At 41.6% G+C, this 16,780-nt stretch overlaps 1 long non-coding RNA gene across 1 annotated transcript in view; it reads right to left on the minus strand.

The window, feature by feature from the left end:
- The window catches only part of LOC129486191 (uncharacterized), a 45,770-nt gene extending 29,111 nt beyond the window's left edge, over positions 1-16,659 (minus strand). Inside the window, exons 1-2 of the long non-coding RNA XR_008658880.1 lie at positions 16,302-16,659; positions 15,616-15,729 (exon numbers count right to left, since the gene is read on the minus strand). This is a non-coding gene — a long non-coding RNA (uncharacterized lncRNA). The remainder of the gene's footprint in view (positions 1-15,615; positions 15,730-16,301) is intronic.
- Positions 16,660-16,780: the final 121 nt, after the last annotated feature.

Here is a 16,780-nt window from a genome sequence, read left to right on the forward strand (position 1 = left end):
CTGGCTAATTTTTTATTTTTTGTAGAGAAAGGGTCTTGTTATGTTGCCCAGGCTGGTTTTGAACTTCTGGGCTCAAGTGATCCTCCTGCCTCAGCTTCCCAAAGTGATAGGATTACAGGCATGAGCTAACACACTCAGCAGTGGAAGTGGTAATTTCATTTTCTTTGGATATATACCCAGAAGAAGGGTTGCTGAGTTATATGGAAGTTTTATTTTTAATTTGTTTAGAAACCTCCATACTGTGTTCCATAATGGCTCTACCAATCTACATTCCCAACAATAGTATATTAGGCTTTCCTTTTCTTGACACCCTTACCAACATTTATTATCTCTTATCTTTTTGGTAATAGCCATTCTAACAGGTATGAGGTGGTATCTCATAGTGGTTTTAATTTGCATTTCCCTTATGATTAGTGATGTTGAGTACCTCTTAATATACATTTTGGCCATTTTTATGTCTTCTTTAGAGAAATGTCTGTTCATATCCTTTGCCTGTTTTTAAATCAAGTTATTTGTTTTTTGCTGTTTAGTTATAAGAGTTCTTTATAAATTTTGGATATTAACCCCTTATCAGGCACAGTTTGCAAATATTTTTTCCCAGTCTGTAGGTTGCCTTTTCATTTTGTTGATTGTTTCCTTCACTATAATGAAGCTTTTCAGTTTGATGTAGTACCATTTATTTAGTTTTGCTTTTGTAGCCTGAGCCTTTGGTGTGATATCCAAAAATTCATTTCCAAGACCAGTGTCAAGGGGCTTTTTCCCTGTGTTCTCTTCTAAAATTTTATGGTATCAGATCTTACATTTTGGTCTCTTATTCATTTTGAGTTGATTTTTATGTATGGTGTAAAATAATGGTCCAATTCCATTTTTTTTGCATGTTAAAGTTTGTTTTCCCAGCACTCTTGTTGAAGAGACCATCCTTCCCTCCTTGTGTCCTCTTGGTGTACTTGTTAAAAATTAGTTGAAAGAGTTTAAGAGGTATTGACATTAATTCTTCTCTGACTGTTCGGTAGAATTCAGCTGTGAAGCTATTTTGGTCCTAGGCTTTTCTTTGTTGGAAGGCTTTTAATTGCTTCTTCAATCAATTTATTTGTTACTGGTGTGTTCAATCTCTCTATTTCTTCCAATTCAATCTTGGTAGTTTATTTATTTCTAAGAATTTGTTGATTTCTTTAAAGTTAACCAATTTGTTGGCATATAACTGTTCATAATAGTCTCTACAATCCTTTGAATTTCTGAGGCATTTGTTGTAATGTCTTCACTTTTCTTTTTCTTTAAGTCTTTTTTTTCTTAGTCTACCTAGGGATTTGTCAATTTTATCTATTTTTTTAAAAGAACCAACTCTTAGTTTTATGAATTATTTTCCTATAGTTTTTCTGTTCTTTATTTGACTTATTTCTATTCTGAACTTTATTATTATTTTTCCTTCTACTAACTTTGAATTTAGTTTGTTTTTCTTTTTCTGGATAATTGAGGTATAATGTTAGGCTATTTATTTGGAATCTTTCTTTTTTAATACAAGCATTTATTGCTAAACTTTCCTCTTAGAACTTCATTTGCTGCATTCCATAAGTTTTGATATGTTGTGTTTCCATTGTCATTTGTCTCAAGACATTTTTGAATTTCCCTTTTGATTTTTTTCTTTGAACCAATGGTTGTTCAGGAGCATGTTGTTTAGTTTCCACATATTTGTGAATTGTCAAGATCCTTCCTGTTATTGATTTCTAGTTTCATACAATTTTGATCAGAAGCAGTACTAGATATCATTTTAATCATCCTAAATTTGTTAAGACTTATTCTGTGGCCTAGCATATGGTCTATCCTGGGGAATGTTCATGTGCACTAGAGAAGAATGTATATTCTCCTGCTGTTAGGATGGAAAGTTTTATATATGTCTATTAGGTCCATTTTGGTCTCATATGCAGTTCAAGTCCAGTATTTTCTGGTTAATTTTCTGTCTGGTTGATTATCCATTATTGAAAATGAGGTAGTAAGCTTCCCTAATTTTACTGTATTGCTATCTATTTCTTCCTTCATGTTCATTAATATTTGCTTTATATATTTATGTGCACCAATGGTAGATGCATATATATTTATAATTGTTATGACCTCTTGATGAATTGACTCCTTTCTCATTTAATAATGATCTTCGTTTTTTGCAACACTTTTTGACTTACAGTCTACTTTATCTGATATAAGCATAGCAAGCTCTCTCTCTTTTGGTTGCTATTAGCATGGAATATCTTCTGTCATTCCTTTACTTTCAGCCTACGTATGTCTCTCCAGCTAGAATAGGTCTCTTGTAGACAGCATATAGTTGGATCTTTTTTTTTTTTTTTAACGCACTTTATGTCAGCCACTTAATGTCTTATTTTTTCTTGAGATGGGGGTCTTACTGTGTTGTCCAGGCTTGTCTCAAACTTCTGTGCTCAAGGAATCTTCTCACCTCAGTCTCCTGAGTAGTTGGAATTATGGGTTTGTGCCACCATATCCAGCTTGTCTCTTTTGATTGCAATGTTTAATCTGTTTACATTCAAAGTTATTACTGATAAATAAGGACTTACTCCTGCCATTTTTTAAATTGTTTTCTGGTCGTTTTGTAGATCCTTTGTTTCTTTCTTCCTCTTTTATTGTCTATCTTAGTGATTTGGTGATTTTCTGTAGTGTTAAGTTTTTCTTTCTTTCTCTTTCTCATTTGTGTATCTGCTGTGGCTTTTTGTTTTGTGGTTACCATGGAGCTTACCTAAAACATCTTATAGTTGTGATAGACTGTGTTAAACAGATAACAACTTAACTTTAGTTGCATATGAATACCCAAGACTTTTATATTCCCCCCATTTATATTTTTGCTGTCACAATTTATGCCTTTTTATATTGTATCTTCCTTTATACTTTATTGTAGCTATAGTTATTTTGACCATTTTAACTTTGAATCTTCATACTAGAAATTTGAAAGATTTACATACCACCTTTATAGTAATGTAGTGGGGAATACTTTATTTCTTTTTTATTTCTGAGGGATAACTTTGTGGGTATAGTATTCCAGGCTGGCACTTTTTTTCTTTCAGTACTTTGAATATGTTATCCCGTTTTTCTCCTGACTTTCAAGATTTCTGCTAAGATATTCACTGATAGTCTAATGGGGATTCCCTTTATGTCACTTGCTGCTTTTAAGATTCTGCCTTTGTATTTTGACATTTTGATAAAAATGTGCCTTTGGAATAAATTTGGTGACTTTTGAGCTTCATGGATCTGAATGTTCATATCTCTGCCAAGACTTAAGAAGCTTTCAGCAGTTATTTCATTAAATAAACTTTGTGTGTCTTTTTCTCCCTTCCTCCTTTGAAGTTCGTAATGTGAGCATTTGCTCATTTAATGGTGTCCCATAAATCCTGTAGGCTTTCCTCACTCTTTAAAATTTTTTCCCCTTTCTAACTAGGTTTTTTCTTTTTTTTTCTTTTTTTTTTTTCTTTGGGTGTGTGTATGTTTCACCCCTCCTAACACCTATCCAGCTTCAGGTTTTTTCTCAAAGCTGCTAAAAGAAGGAAATTTTTTCAAGAGAGTTGTCTTCAAGTTCAGAGATGTTTTCTTCTGCTTGATCTATTCTGTTGAAGCTCTCAACTGTATTTTTTTTTTAATTCCATTCATTGAATTCTTTAGCTCCAGATTTCTATTTGGTTCTTTTTAAATGATATCTATCTTTTTGTTGAATTTGTCAGTCAGATCATGAGTTGTTCTCCTGATTTCATTGAATTTTCTATCTGTATTCTATTGTATCTCATTGAGTTTCCTTAAGATCATTATTTTGATTACTTTTTGGGAAATTTGTGAAGTTTAATTTCTTTAGGATCAGGTACTGGAGACTTATGTTCCTTTGACGGTGTCATATTTTCTTACTTTTCCGTGCTTCTTGTGTCCCTGTGTTGATGTCTGTGCCTCTGATGAAATAGTCATCTCCAATTTTAGAGTAGCTTTCATAGGGAAAGATTTTCACTGGCATATGAGTCCTAGGTTGGTTGTGTGTTGGCTGTGGTTCCAGGTAGGTGCAGTAGAGCAGTCTCCATGAAGTTTTTCAGTTGTTATTGACATCATTGATAACTGCAGCTGATTCAGTGGCTAAGGCTACAAGAGTTTGTAGCAGCAGTGGTGGCAGGGTAGGTTGTTAGAGCTCTCAGTGGAAAAGTCTTTGGGGAGGTCCTCTTGTTTTTTTTTTCCCCACAGTGGGAAGAAGTAGCTGAGGGGATCCCTCTTGGTGCTGGGTCTGACACAGGCCACAGGCAGCCACAGTGGTTCTGTGTTCCAGAGTACAGCTGCTTAGAGTAGCTGTGGAGTTTGGGTCCTGGCTTCAATGTCTTGTTGTACTATTGTAGAACCTGTAATGTGGGTGCAGGTTCACTCTCTGTGACAAGTGGATGAAGCTCTCCCACTAAACAGAGGACTGTTACTCTGAGGCACTCCCCAGTAGCTTGGGCCCAGGGGTCAGGTGTGTAGCTGTGACTCTGATGCTGGGGGTCAGGGCACAGCATTGGTATGGCTCTGGGGAGGAAGGAGTGTTCAAGAACTTGGGCCCAGAGCCAACAGGGTACATTGGCAACTCAGGCATCAGGAGAGGAAGTAGCACATGGTGGTGACTCTGGACTCTGGAGAGGTGGAACACAACAGTGGCCCAGGGTGTGTGAGTCCAGGTGCAGTGGCAGAGAATTCCTAGAATGGAGGGGCACAGTTGTGGCTTGGGCTCTAGGAGGCGGGGAGCAGTGCAATGATAGCTCAACACCTTGGGGAGGTGCAACACCTCAGCAGCTCAGACTCCAGAGGGTTGGTTCAGATCCAAGAAGATGGAGCTCTGCAGTTGCTCAGCCCAAAGGGTAGGGTGAAATAGAACAGCCACGACTCTGTTTCCCTAGAGGGTAGAGCACCACATCTGCTCAGGCACCAGAGGTGTAGCTGCTCTGGTGAGACCATCTCTGGATCCTCAAGGGGCTTGGTGACACACAGGCTTGAATGCTGGGGTTGTGGCTACTCTCCTGGGCTGACGCTCTGATTCTGAGGGGTGAGGTAGGGGGTTGGTTAAGGCTCTGGGGGGTCAGGCATGCTCTGCTGGCTCAGGCATGATTTATCCCTCCCTTAATCAGCTACTAGAGGGCAGGGATGTTGCCTACCCTGCTCCCTGCTAGATGATTTTCTTATGAATTACAAGGCCAGCACAAAGAGGGCACTCAGTGCACAATTGTGGAATTATTAAATCCATTGAAATCATCAGGCAAGAGGATCTTCTTTCTACATACACACGTATGGTTGGGATGTTTTTTCTTTTTCACAAATGGGATCATATTGTATGCATTGTATTACCAACTTTCTTTTCTTCTCCTTCTTCTTTGTGTAATAATATCTTAGGGATCTTTCCTTGACTTTATGAAGACCCACTTCATTCATTTTAACTGCTGGATAATCACTCCTGTGTTGATGGGCATATGAGTTCCTTCCACTCTTCACTATTTCTTGTGATGCTGCTGTAGGCTTCCTTGCACAGGCCTCTTGCTACACAGGTGTGAGTGTTTCTCCAGGAAAGACAACTGAGCAGGACTCACTGGATGACAGGGCTCCTCTTTCCTATCCCATTTACTGGGTCAGATGCTTAAAATCTAAATTTTCCTGAAAAACAAGCTCAACTGAGGAGAAATTCCTTTCCCTGGGCGTGGTAGGGAGTGTCAGTCCTGGGCTTGTATCATGAACTTGGCACACACACAGACACACACACACACTTGATTCTATTCCAGCCTGCTCACCAGGAAACCTAATTTTAAAACAGGAACTAATTCATGTGTTTTTCAGCTCCATCAGGTCATTTATGTTCTTCTCTAAACTGGTTATTCTAGTTAGCATTTTGTCTAACCTTTTTTCAAGGTTCCTAGCTTCCTTGCATTGGGTTAGAGCATGCTCCTTTAGCTCAGAGGAGTTTGTTATTACCCACCTTCTGAAGCCTACTTCTGTCAATTTGTCAAACTCATTCTCCATCCAGTTTTGTTCCCTTGCTGGTGAGGAATTGAGAACCTTTGGAGCAGAAGAGGCATTCTGGTTTTTGGAATTTTCAGTCTTTTTGAGCTGGTTTCTCCCCATCTTCGTGAATTAATCTACCTTTGGTCTTTGATGTTGGTGACCTTCGGATGGGGTCTCTGAGTGGACGTCCTTTTTGTTGTTGATACTATTCCTTTCAAACCAGGAACTAATTCATGTTAGCATCTTTTATGGAAGCACACTGAACATGAAAGTCCTCATATTTGAGTTCTAGTATAGGATTTGTCACAAACCTTCCAAGAAAATGTAGGACAAGGAACATAGCCTGTATGGTCTTAAATGGGTTCGGAGGAGATAAGGAGTAGAGGGATAGACACATTACTGTTCAAGGGCACTTTCAGTGCTAACTTTCCAGGGTGATGCTTTGGTTTTCTGCCCTTGACCTCAGGTTTGCCCATAGGAGACACAAAATGGGAAGCGGATGCTTTAAAAGCCAGTCAGTTTTCCCAGGTGAGTCAGAGTCAGCAGCTTGGTGACCTAAGCCCTGGTCAGCAGCCCAACCTTCTTTCCTGGAGCTACCACTGCTGGTTCCTCAGCTGACCCCTGGAGAGGGCATGTTTCACATCTCATACCGAAGAAAGTCGGGAAAAAGCCTTGCCCAAGACTTAGTAGTCTATATTTCTGGTGGCTGCCGGGCCCCACCACCACAGATGCCTGGTTTGGTGTTTCTGACAAAGAAGTAGAGCTGAGTGGTAAGGCAAAGGCTCTGGGGTCACACTGCCTTTGTTCCAATCCTGCCAGCAGACAGAACTAGAGCAAATCACTCAGACTCTTACTTTCCTTATTTTTAGTTGGGGGTGAATATTAAGTGAGGAATTTTCACATAAGCACATGGTAAGGGCTCAATATGCATTTATGATTGTTGTTGTTAATGTCCACAACAAACACAGCTTTTAAGGTCACCAGTGGTGTCTGATGAATTCGTAGACAGATGCATGAGTGTACAGGAAATTACAAGGCTAATATTCTGCTCATATTTCTGCCACTGGCTCCCTCCAAAATCAGTCCTCTGCTCATTCAAACTGAAAAAGTGTTCCCTAAACTAGCCTCAGTGCGAATCCTAGCATTGATAATGGCTCTTTCTTAATCTGGGATTGTCTTCCCACCTATTTCTGACTATGAAAATCCCATCCTTCAAGGTCCCCAATCACATGCCACCTCCTCCAAAAAACTTTGTTTTTCCTGTTGAGAAGTGCTAACTTCATTTTCATATCGAATATATATCTATGTGCTGATGATTCCCAAGTCTGTATTTTCTATAGAGACCTTTCTCCTAAATACCAGACTTGTGAACAGTTCCATCTCACCTACCCACTCAGTCAAGCCTGCTCTTCTGGCAGGCCTCCTCCTGACCCCCATGTGAGATAGATCCAGTGCCAATTGTAACAATAGGAAAAGCAAGCTGTTATTCCTACTGTCACACACAATACAACACTCAACACAGCATATAGAGTATTTTATTGCTTCTCACCAAAATGTGTCTGTTGTTTTCCTCACATACCAAGCAATTCTCCAGCAGACACCAACCGGGTGTCCTATAATTCAGTTCAGTTATGACACCATCTACTTGAAGATAGTGTTAGATCCCACAGTTTAAGAGCCCAGTCCCACAAAATTGCCCTCCACTTCAGGTGTCAGTCACAAGTCCCTGGTTGTGATCTGTACTTCTGACCAGCTAGCTGTAAATCAAGGGTTCCCATGATCCTTTCTTTGTGTTTGATTAATTTGTTAGAGCATCTCACTGAACTCAGACTAACACTTGACTTACATTTACCCATTTATTATAAAGGACATTACAAAGGATGTGGATGAACGCCAGATGGAAGAGAGGCATAATGTAAGGTATGTGGGAAGGGGCACAGAGTACCATGCCCTCTCCAGGTGTGCCACCCTCCCAGGACCTCTGCTGATTCATCAACCAGGAAGCTCTCTGAACCCTGTCCTTTTGGGGTTTTATAGAGGCTTCATTATGTAGCATGACTGATTAAATCATTGACCATTGGTGATTAGCTCATCTTTAACACCCCCTCTCTTCCCCAGAGGTCAGGGCAGTGGGGTCTGAAAGTTCTAATGTAATCACATGGTTGATTCCCCTGCCTACGAGCCCCCATCATGAGGCTATTAAGGAGTCCACCAAGAGTAACAGAAGATGCTCCTGTTCTCCAGGAAATTCCAAGGGATTTAGGAGCTCTGCATTAGGTGATCTTGTCACTTAGGAAATCATAAAAGTTTTAGGAGCTCTGTCTCAAGAACCAGGAGCAGAGACCAAATATGTATTTCCTCTTCTTCTTCTTTTTTTTTTGTTGAGATGAGGTCTCACTATATTGTCCAGGTTGGTCTCCAACTCCTGAGCTCAAGCAATGGTCCCGCATTGGTGGCCAAGGTGCTGGGATTACAAGCATGAGCCACCATGCCCGCCATGTATTTGTTATTATATCACACGATTACACAACCTCTGTCAGTTCATGGCACTCCCAATCCTTCTAGGTGCTCAGGCCTTCTCTCATACCCCGCATCTAATGCAACAGTTAATTCTGCCTCAACCTACAAAATAAACCAGAATCTCACCATTTCTCATCACCTCCACTGCTTCTACTGTTAAAAGAAAAAACTTTAGAAAAATTAAACTTAAGAACATTTAGTTGAGCAAAGAATGATTCACAGATTGGGCACCCCCACCCTTGCCCCACCCCGACCAGAACAGGAACAGTTTCAGAGAGCTCCAGGCTGCAACTTGAGCAGGTAGCATTTATGGACAGCAAACAGAAGTGAGGTACAAAGGCTGCTTGATTGGTTACAGCTCAGTATTTGCCTTATTTGATCATGGTTTGATCAGTTGGCCACCTTTGACTGAAGCTCTGCTGCTGTGATTGGCTGAGACTCAGCTTTTTGTTACAAAAGTATACACCCAAGTTAGTTTCAGTTAGTTCATGTACTAAATTAGGTTATCGTTTGTGACATAAGAAATCAAATATGGAGGCATCCTTAGGCCAAATTTAGTTTAACATTATTTTTAAGAAAAGAAAAATAGCTTAGAACAATCTGAGCTGTGCGAGATATGCAAAATTTATCAGGCTCAGAGACATGAGTATGGGACTTCAGTAATGTCTCCTGCACCCATGCCATGGGTCCATTATTAAAGGCATTTTGTTCCTGACTAGCTGCCTCACCCATAATCTTCATTTTCCTGGAATTTAATAACAATGTGTAGCCAATCAATAGCTTATGTTATTTTAATGTAAATTATTGGTAAATAACTTAGGAACTGCTGCTTCTTTTCCTTTAAAAACCCACCTGTAATTGTGGCTAATCCGAGCTCATGTGCTGAATCTATGATTCTGGGTTGCAGTCCTCAAACTTGGCTCAAATAAACTCTACTTATGTTAAGTTTGCCTCAGCTTTGTTTTCCTTTAGGCCGACCCCCTGGTCCAGCCACACTTTTGCTTGCATTACTGCAATAGCCTCCTGCCAGTCTCCTTGCTTCACTCTTGTCCTTTTCTACCCTGTCTATTCTCAACACAGCAGCTGGAGTGATTCTTTCAAATCATAAGTCATATCACTCTTCCACCAAAAATTCTCCAATGGTTGCCATTTCACTCAGATGAAAGCCACCATCCTTAAAATGATCTAGCAAGCCCTACATACCCAGGCCCCTGTTACCTCTCTGACTTCATCTCCTGCTAATCTCCCTGTGCTGCCCAATCTTCAGTCATCCTTTGGAACCCACTCCTCACTCTTCTCTACCCTGTGCTGTGCCCCCAGGAGGCTGGCCTTTACGGGCTTCCTCCACAAAGCTCTGTTAATCTTTGGCTTCCAGTTATATTCAGTCATGGGAAGATGGAAGGTGAGAAGACGGAGTATTTATTCTGCTGGCCCCTTTCCATTCATGACCTTGGCTAGGCCGTAGCTATGTTCCTCTATCAAAGACATAGCCCCTGGCCCTGGGCCCTGGCTGCAGCCAGCTCTTGCTAGATTGCACTAGCTCCCCCTCCTTTTGTGCCTTCAGGCCTAAGGATGTTATGGCTTCTTTTTATTTCTAGCCCTGGAGTGCCTCATCATACTTGCTGGTTTGCCTTAAGCCTGCCTACACTTTTGTAATGAAGCTCCTTCTTCATTCTTTCTTTAATTATGACCTTGAAGGTGTCTGCTTCCTACCTCTTTCTCACCATGTTCAAGTCACACCCTCTTCTGCCCTTCCTCTATCATGCTGGGCACCCTTCTGCCCCAGGGCCTTTGCACTGGCTCTTCCCTTTTCCTGGCATGCTCTCCCCCTGGCTGCTCCTGGATCCTTCCCTCATGTCCTTTTGGTCTTTGCTGAGTTGTCATTTTCTCAGTGATGACTTCTGTCTCTCAGCCCTTCTGAAAACCGCAGCCCCTCTACTGTGGAAGACCCTTTTTTTTTCCATAACACTTTCCACCATCTAACACACTGTATAATTTACTTATTTATTATGTTTCTTGCCTTTCTCCTTTCACTAGAATGTGAAAGCTACATGAGGGCAATATGTTGTCTTTTTTCCTTGCTGATGTATCCTCTAGACTTAGATAAATGCCTAGGTGTAGAAGATGCTCAATAAATATTTTTTCACTGAACAATTTGTTGAATAAATGACATATTCTTATCTCTTATGGGATCTGTATTACTTTCCTAGGACTACTCTAACAAAGTACCACAAACTGGGTTGAAACAATAGAAAAGGATTGTCTTATAGTTCTGGAAACTAGAAGTCCAAAATCAAGGTGTCAGCATGGCCATACTCCCTCTGAAACCTGTAGGGGGAATCTTTCCTTGTCTTTTTCTAGTTTCTGGTGGTTTGCAGACAATGCTTGGTATTCTTTGGTTTGTGGCTATGTAACTCCAATCTCTGCCTTCATTGTCACATGGAGCCCTCCTTGTGTGTCCTTGTCTATTCACAGGTTTTTGTTTTGTTTTGTTTTGAGACGGAATCTTGCTCTGTCACTCAGGCTGGAGTGCAGTGGCGCGATCTCAGCTCACAGCAAGCTCTGCCTCCCGGGTTCACACTATTCTCCTGCCTCAGCCTCCTGCGTAGCTGGGACTGCAGGCGCCCGCCACCACGCCTGGTTAATTTTTTTTGTATTTTTAGTAGAGATGGGGTTTCGCAGTATTAGCCAGGATGGTCTCGATCCCCTGACCTTGTGATCCGCCTGCCTCGGCCTCCCAAAGTGCTGGGATTACAGATGTGAGCCATCGCCCCTGGCCCACAGGTTGTTTTCTTATAAGGACATTTTTATAAGATCATATTGGATTAGGGACCTACCCTACTTTAGTATAACCTCGTCTTGAATAATTATATCTACAGCAAGCCTATTTCTGAATAAAGTCAGATTCAGAGGGTGAGGACTTCAACCTATCTTTTTCAGGGGGACACAATTCAACTGATAATGGGATCTTTTCAGTTTTTCCCTGGAATTATAGTACCTAAGTTATGATTGCTCCAACTAGATTACAATTTTTCTAAGAAAAAAGTTCAATTTTATGTCTGAAATGGCAAACTGGTGGGTGGCTCTTGGGTTGGATTTTGGTCTACAGGCAAGTTTGTCTGCCCTGAGGTATTGGCCCACATAGTGCTTTGAAAGATTTTTTGAAATAATTTATAAACATTTATTTATTTATTTATTTATTTTAGCATTTTCTTAGAGATAGGGTATTTATATTGTTGCCCAGGCTGGTCTTGGACTCTTGGCCTCAAGTAATTCTCCTGCCTTAGACTCCTATAGCTTATAAACATTTAAACGTTAGGAACCTTCACTTACAAATCTGGATTTTTGGTTTCCATGACAAATGAGAATGTCTGGTTACACAGGCCTGTCTTGCACCATGTTCCTCATTGCCCAAAGCCTAGCAGGGGCTTCTTCTTAGAGCAATGCCCTCCATGCCCTACAGGTACACCTCTCCCTGTTGTTGCCCCAACCTTGATGCCAGTGAAACTGCTTTTGCAAAGATTATGACAGTGAGAGAAATTTAATGTGACTGATTTCATCTTGCTTCTAGCCTCACAGGCTGGCTGTCTTTGCTCATCCCTAGGGGTAGGCCAAGGTAGCCATGTGAGGAATTTAGTTTATAGTTTAACTTTGAAGCGAGGATGATAACAGTCCCTCTCTAAAACGAATTCCCTCATTGGGGGCTGAAACTGTCTTTGTAAGACTAATGAAAAGCTGTAAGATTAAGATTATGGGAGGGACCTGAATTCTGCTAAAATGTAGATACAGTTTCTGTAATCCGTTATTGTTCAGGAGTCATGTGGTCAGAGGTCACAACATTTGTGACTTCCCCAGTTGCTTCTGTAGGTAACACCACTATTGTAGAACCTAAAATTGGTCTTTTGAGATGTCTTTCAGACTTTTACATTCTGGCAACTGACTGAGCCCACCCAGACTCATGACTCATGACTTCACCTGTCCTGTGTTTCCCATCTAGAAACAAACTCAGTGCATGAGGACTATTTTCCACATTCCTATGATTGCATCTCCAACGAATCAGCAGCACCCACCCCCTCCCCACCTGCCCACCAAACTATCCTTGAAAAACCCTAAACTCTGGGTCTTTGGGGAGATTGACTGGAGTGATAACCCTGGTTGTTCTGCATGGCTGGCCTCACATTAATGAAAGGTTTTCTTTGCTGCAATACCAGTCTCAGTGAACTGGTTTTGTCTGTGCAGCAGGCAGAAAGAATCCATCAGGCAATTACAGTGGCATCAGCTGCCACTTATCTCCTGGCCAGCTCACTCATTTCTATCAGCTGCATGGCTCTTGTAGCCATATGAGCTTGTAACCCCTGAATACCAAACAAATATTAAGGGAACAACAGGTATTCCATAATGATGGCAGTGATGGTGATGGTGGTGAGTCGAAGGTGGATTGGAGCTCCACTTTTTTTTTTTTTTTTTTTACCATATACTCTTGAAGCTTTCCCAATCTAGCTTTTATCTCCACTGCTCCACCAAGATGTCCAGTGGTAAATTCTCTGTGCACATCTTACTTATTAGCAGCATTTGACATAGTTAATCACCTTCTGCTCTTGAAACACTTTCTTCACTTGAATTCTGTACCATCTTATGCTCTTGGTACATATCCTCTCACTGGCCACTCTTTCTCTATCGCTTTTGCTGGTTTCTACTCCTTTCTTATTCATGTAAAAATTAATGTGCTTGTAGGGCTCATTCTTGATATATCCTCCGTATTCTATCCTCCACTTTCTCCCTTAAGAGATCTTATTTGGTCTCCTAACTTTACATACCCTCTACACAGTGACAACTCCCGAATACTTACGTTCAGCTTTTAACTTCTCCATGAACTCCAGATTGCTTTGTCTACATTTGCTTGGATATACTAAAGGACTATTAAATATTACATATACAAAACCAACCTCCTGGTTTCAATTCACAAAGCTTCTTTTCTCCTAGCATTTAACATTTCAATAAATATTAAATTATTTCAGTTGTTCAGGTAAAAAAAATCAGAACTACTCTAGAGTAGATTTTTTTTTCCTCTCATACATTCAATATATCAACACATCCTCATGGCTCTCTGTGATGGTTAATTTCATGTGTTCTCTTGGCTAGGTCATGGTGCCCAGTTGTTTGACCAAAGAACAAAATAGATGTTGAAGATTTTTTTTTTAAAGATAATTAATATTGACATCAGTAGACGGTGCACAAAGCAGATTACCCTCTATAATGTGCATGGGCCTTCCCACCAGCTGACTGGGGGCCTTCCAATTAATCAAAGGCCTTAAGACTGAAGACTGCAGTTTCCTAAAAAAGAAATTCTTCTCAAGACTTCTTGACTGCAACAGGGGAAACTTGTGTGAGTTTCTAGTCTGCTGCTCTGTGGAATTTGGACTAAAGACTGCAATAGCAACTCTTACTTAAGTCTCCAGCCTGTTGCCTTGCCCTATGGATTTCAGATTCGCCAACTCTCACAGGAGCCAATTCGTTAATTTTTTTTTCTCTTTCTTTATCTTTAAACTTTTATTGGTCCTGTTCCCCTGGAGTACCTTGACTAATATACCCTTATTTCAAAATATGTCTAATACCTAAACCCTTTTCATCACCTCTACCAATAGCACTTTGGTTCAAGACATTATCATCTCTCTGCTGGATGTTACAATTGCTGCATATCTGGAGTTCCATCTATAGCCTATAAGCCAGGCTGACCCTTTAAAACCATAAGTCATGCACGTTACTCTTCTTTTTAGTGTCCTCCATTGGCTCTTACCTCATTCAGAGTAAAAGCTGAAGTCCTAAGATGACCTCTAAGGCCCTGCACTGTTTGGTCTCCTGCTGCTTTCTCTGACTTCATCTCTGTGCCCTCGCCTACCTCACTAGCCTTCAGCCACACTTCCTTTAACATGCTAAGCAAGTTCCTACTTCAGGGCCTTTGCTCCTGCTGGAAATCTCTTTGCCCTAATCAATTCATCAGGCTACCCAGGAGCAGAACAGCACAGTTTCTTGCATGTCAAGGGAAGCGATGACTTTATCCAGAATGGACTATTCATTTAAGACCTGCCACAATGTGTGTGTTAGCCAACTGCCTAGGGTGTCATCTCTGACAGATGGCCTGGGATCCTTTCAATAGTTGGTTTTGATCATTTATAGTCTGATTGTTGTTGTACCTGTGTAAGAGTGGTGTGCAGACCAGCCAAGGAGCAATGATAAGTCTGTGCATCTGTCAGCATGTGTAAGTTAGAGCATGGGGCTTCTTGTCACTGCCTGATTTTCACGTACATCCCAGTTTTAAGTGGCTGTTTTCTAAAGGAACTCTTGTCCTTTCATTGTGGGCCCAAGAAAACATTCTAATTCATACTCAAAAACACTGTGCCTCGGTAAGGGAAACACATGAGAAACGTATGGGAAGTAGATACTTTAAATAGACCTGTACAGAGAAAACATCCTCCCCGGTGGCAATGTGATCAGAGAGACCCCATCCCTCCTGCACTCTACTCCCCGCCCCATCTCTCATCTCCTGGGCTTTGTGTAAATGGTTAGCTGGCTCCAGAGGTTTCAGTCCTTCCTAGGCCTTTCTCATTGTGTGTCCTAGTAGTCATGGAAGAACCCACAATGTATCCCAGGTATCAGAAATGTGATCCTTCTGGGCTGTGGAATCAACTAGACCTTGCTCAGTCTTGACTCTGACATTCATAAACGGTGGGAGAAGGGAGGGAGTTGGACAAGTTATACACTCCCCTTTATCCGTTTCCTCACTTACAAAGTAGAAATGATGCCTACATTATGGGGCTGTTACGGGATTTGAATAGAATAATGTACAGTGACAGCCTGGCCCACAGTAAACATTCAGAAACTGTGTCTCAGGATGAGTCAGCATGGAGACAGGAGCGGCGCTTAAGAGACAGGCTCAAGACCCTGTCCTCTGGGGCTGGGCTGGTGCGTGAGGTGGATACTCCTGATCTCCGGTGGAACTGACCCCTAGACCATTCTTCACCTGGTCACCCGAGTGCTCCTCTCAGAATATAAACTCGATCAGGCCACTGCCCTCCTTAAAATGCTGGTGATACTGACCTCAAGTTCAGCCTCCAAATAGCCTGCAACATAGGCCCGGCAGGACCCCACCTTCTCTTGGCTCACACCTCCTGTTCTTTGGGCCTCTCACCAGGGTCCTTTCACGACTTTGCTCTAGTCATGAAGGAAACATTGGGTGAGCAGTGCTCTTTGAGCTTGGTTGTTAGAGCAGTCATGCTTCTGTCCAACCTTGCTGGCATTCAGCCATGTTTTCTCCATCTCCTTTGCAAGATCTCATGGGAGGTTTTCTGAAATTTAGCCACAGTGTCAACTGGATTCCCCTGCTCCACTGCCTATCTGAAACAGGAAAGAGGTTAGTCTTGTGGGACCAGTTTTGCTTGCATACCTGTAGACTTGCTGTATTTTTTTTTAGTTTTATTTTTAATTGACACATAACAATTCTACACATTTATGGGCTAGAATGTGATGTTTCAATATATCTATATATTGTGTAATGAACAAATCAAGGTAATTAGCATATCCATCATCTCAAACATCATTTTTTTTTGTGGTGAGAACATTCAAAATCCTCTCTTCTATGTTGAAATATACAATACATTATTAACTATAGTTCCCCTACTGTGCAATAGAACACTAGAACTTACTCCTCCTATGTAACTCTAACCTTCTACCTATTGACCAACCTCTCCCCATCCTTTGATGTATTTGGTTTTCCATCCCCTCACCTGTAAAATGCTGGGCTTCATCAGATGATCTCCTGGATTCTTTTCCTGCACACCAGCAGCTGGGGGTTTGCGTGTTCCCCAGTGAAGAGCTGGCTCATTGATGCTGCTAGGTCGAAGTGAAATGCTGCACCCACAGCTCCAACTTTATCAGAGAGCCAAGGGAGGCCTTTGCAGAGAGATACTGGGTGGAGATCACTGTAAAGGGGTGGCAGGCCAGTCAGTGTGGGCCAAGTCAGTCAGGGAGGGAGCAAGAACAGCAGTCTTGATCTCTGGGATGTTCTCTGCCCTCCTCCCCCGCCCTGGCTGCCCCCACAAGAACCAAACTGTGTATCTCAATCCTAGAATGCAAGGAATGTGCTGCAGGCTGATAGGCATGAAGCGATCTGCTGAGAGGCAGGGAGGAGCCCTGTTCCCCGGGCCTGACAGTGCAGGAGCTGTGGGCCTGCAGGCTGGGCTGGGCTGCCCCTCCCACCCTCCCT

This window comes from Symphalangus syndactylus, chromosome 7 (genome assembly GCF_028878055.3).
Source record: "Symphalangus syndactylus isolate Jambi chromosome 7, NHGRI_mSymSyn1-v2.1_pri, whole genome shotgun sequence".
Taxonomy (NCBI): domain Eukaryota; kingdom Metazoa; phylum Chordata; class Mammalia; order Primates; family Hylobatidae; genus Symphalangus; species Symphalangus syndactylus.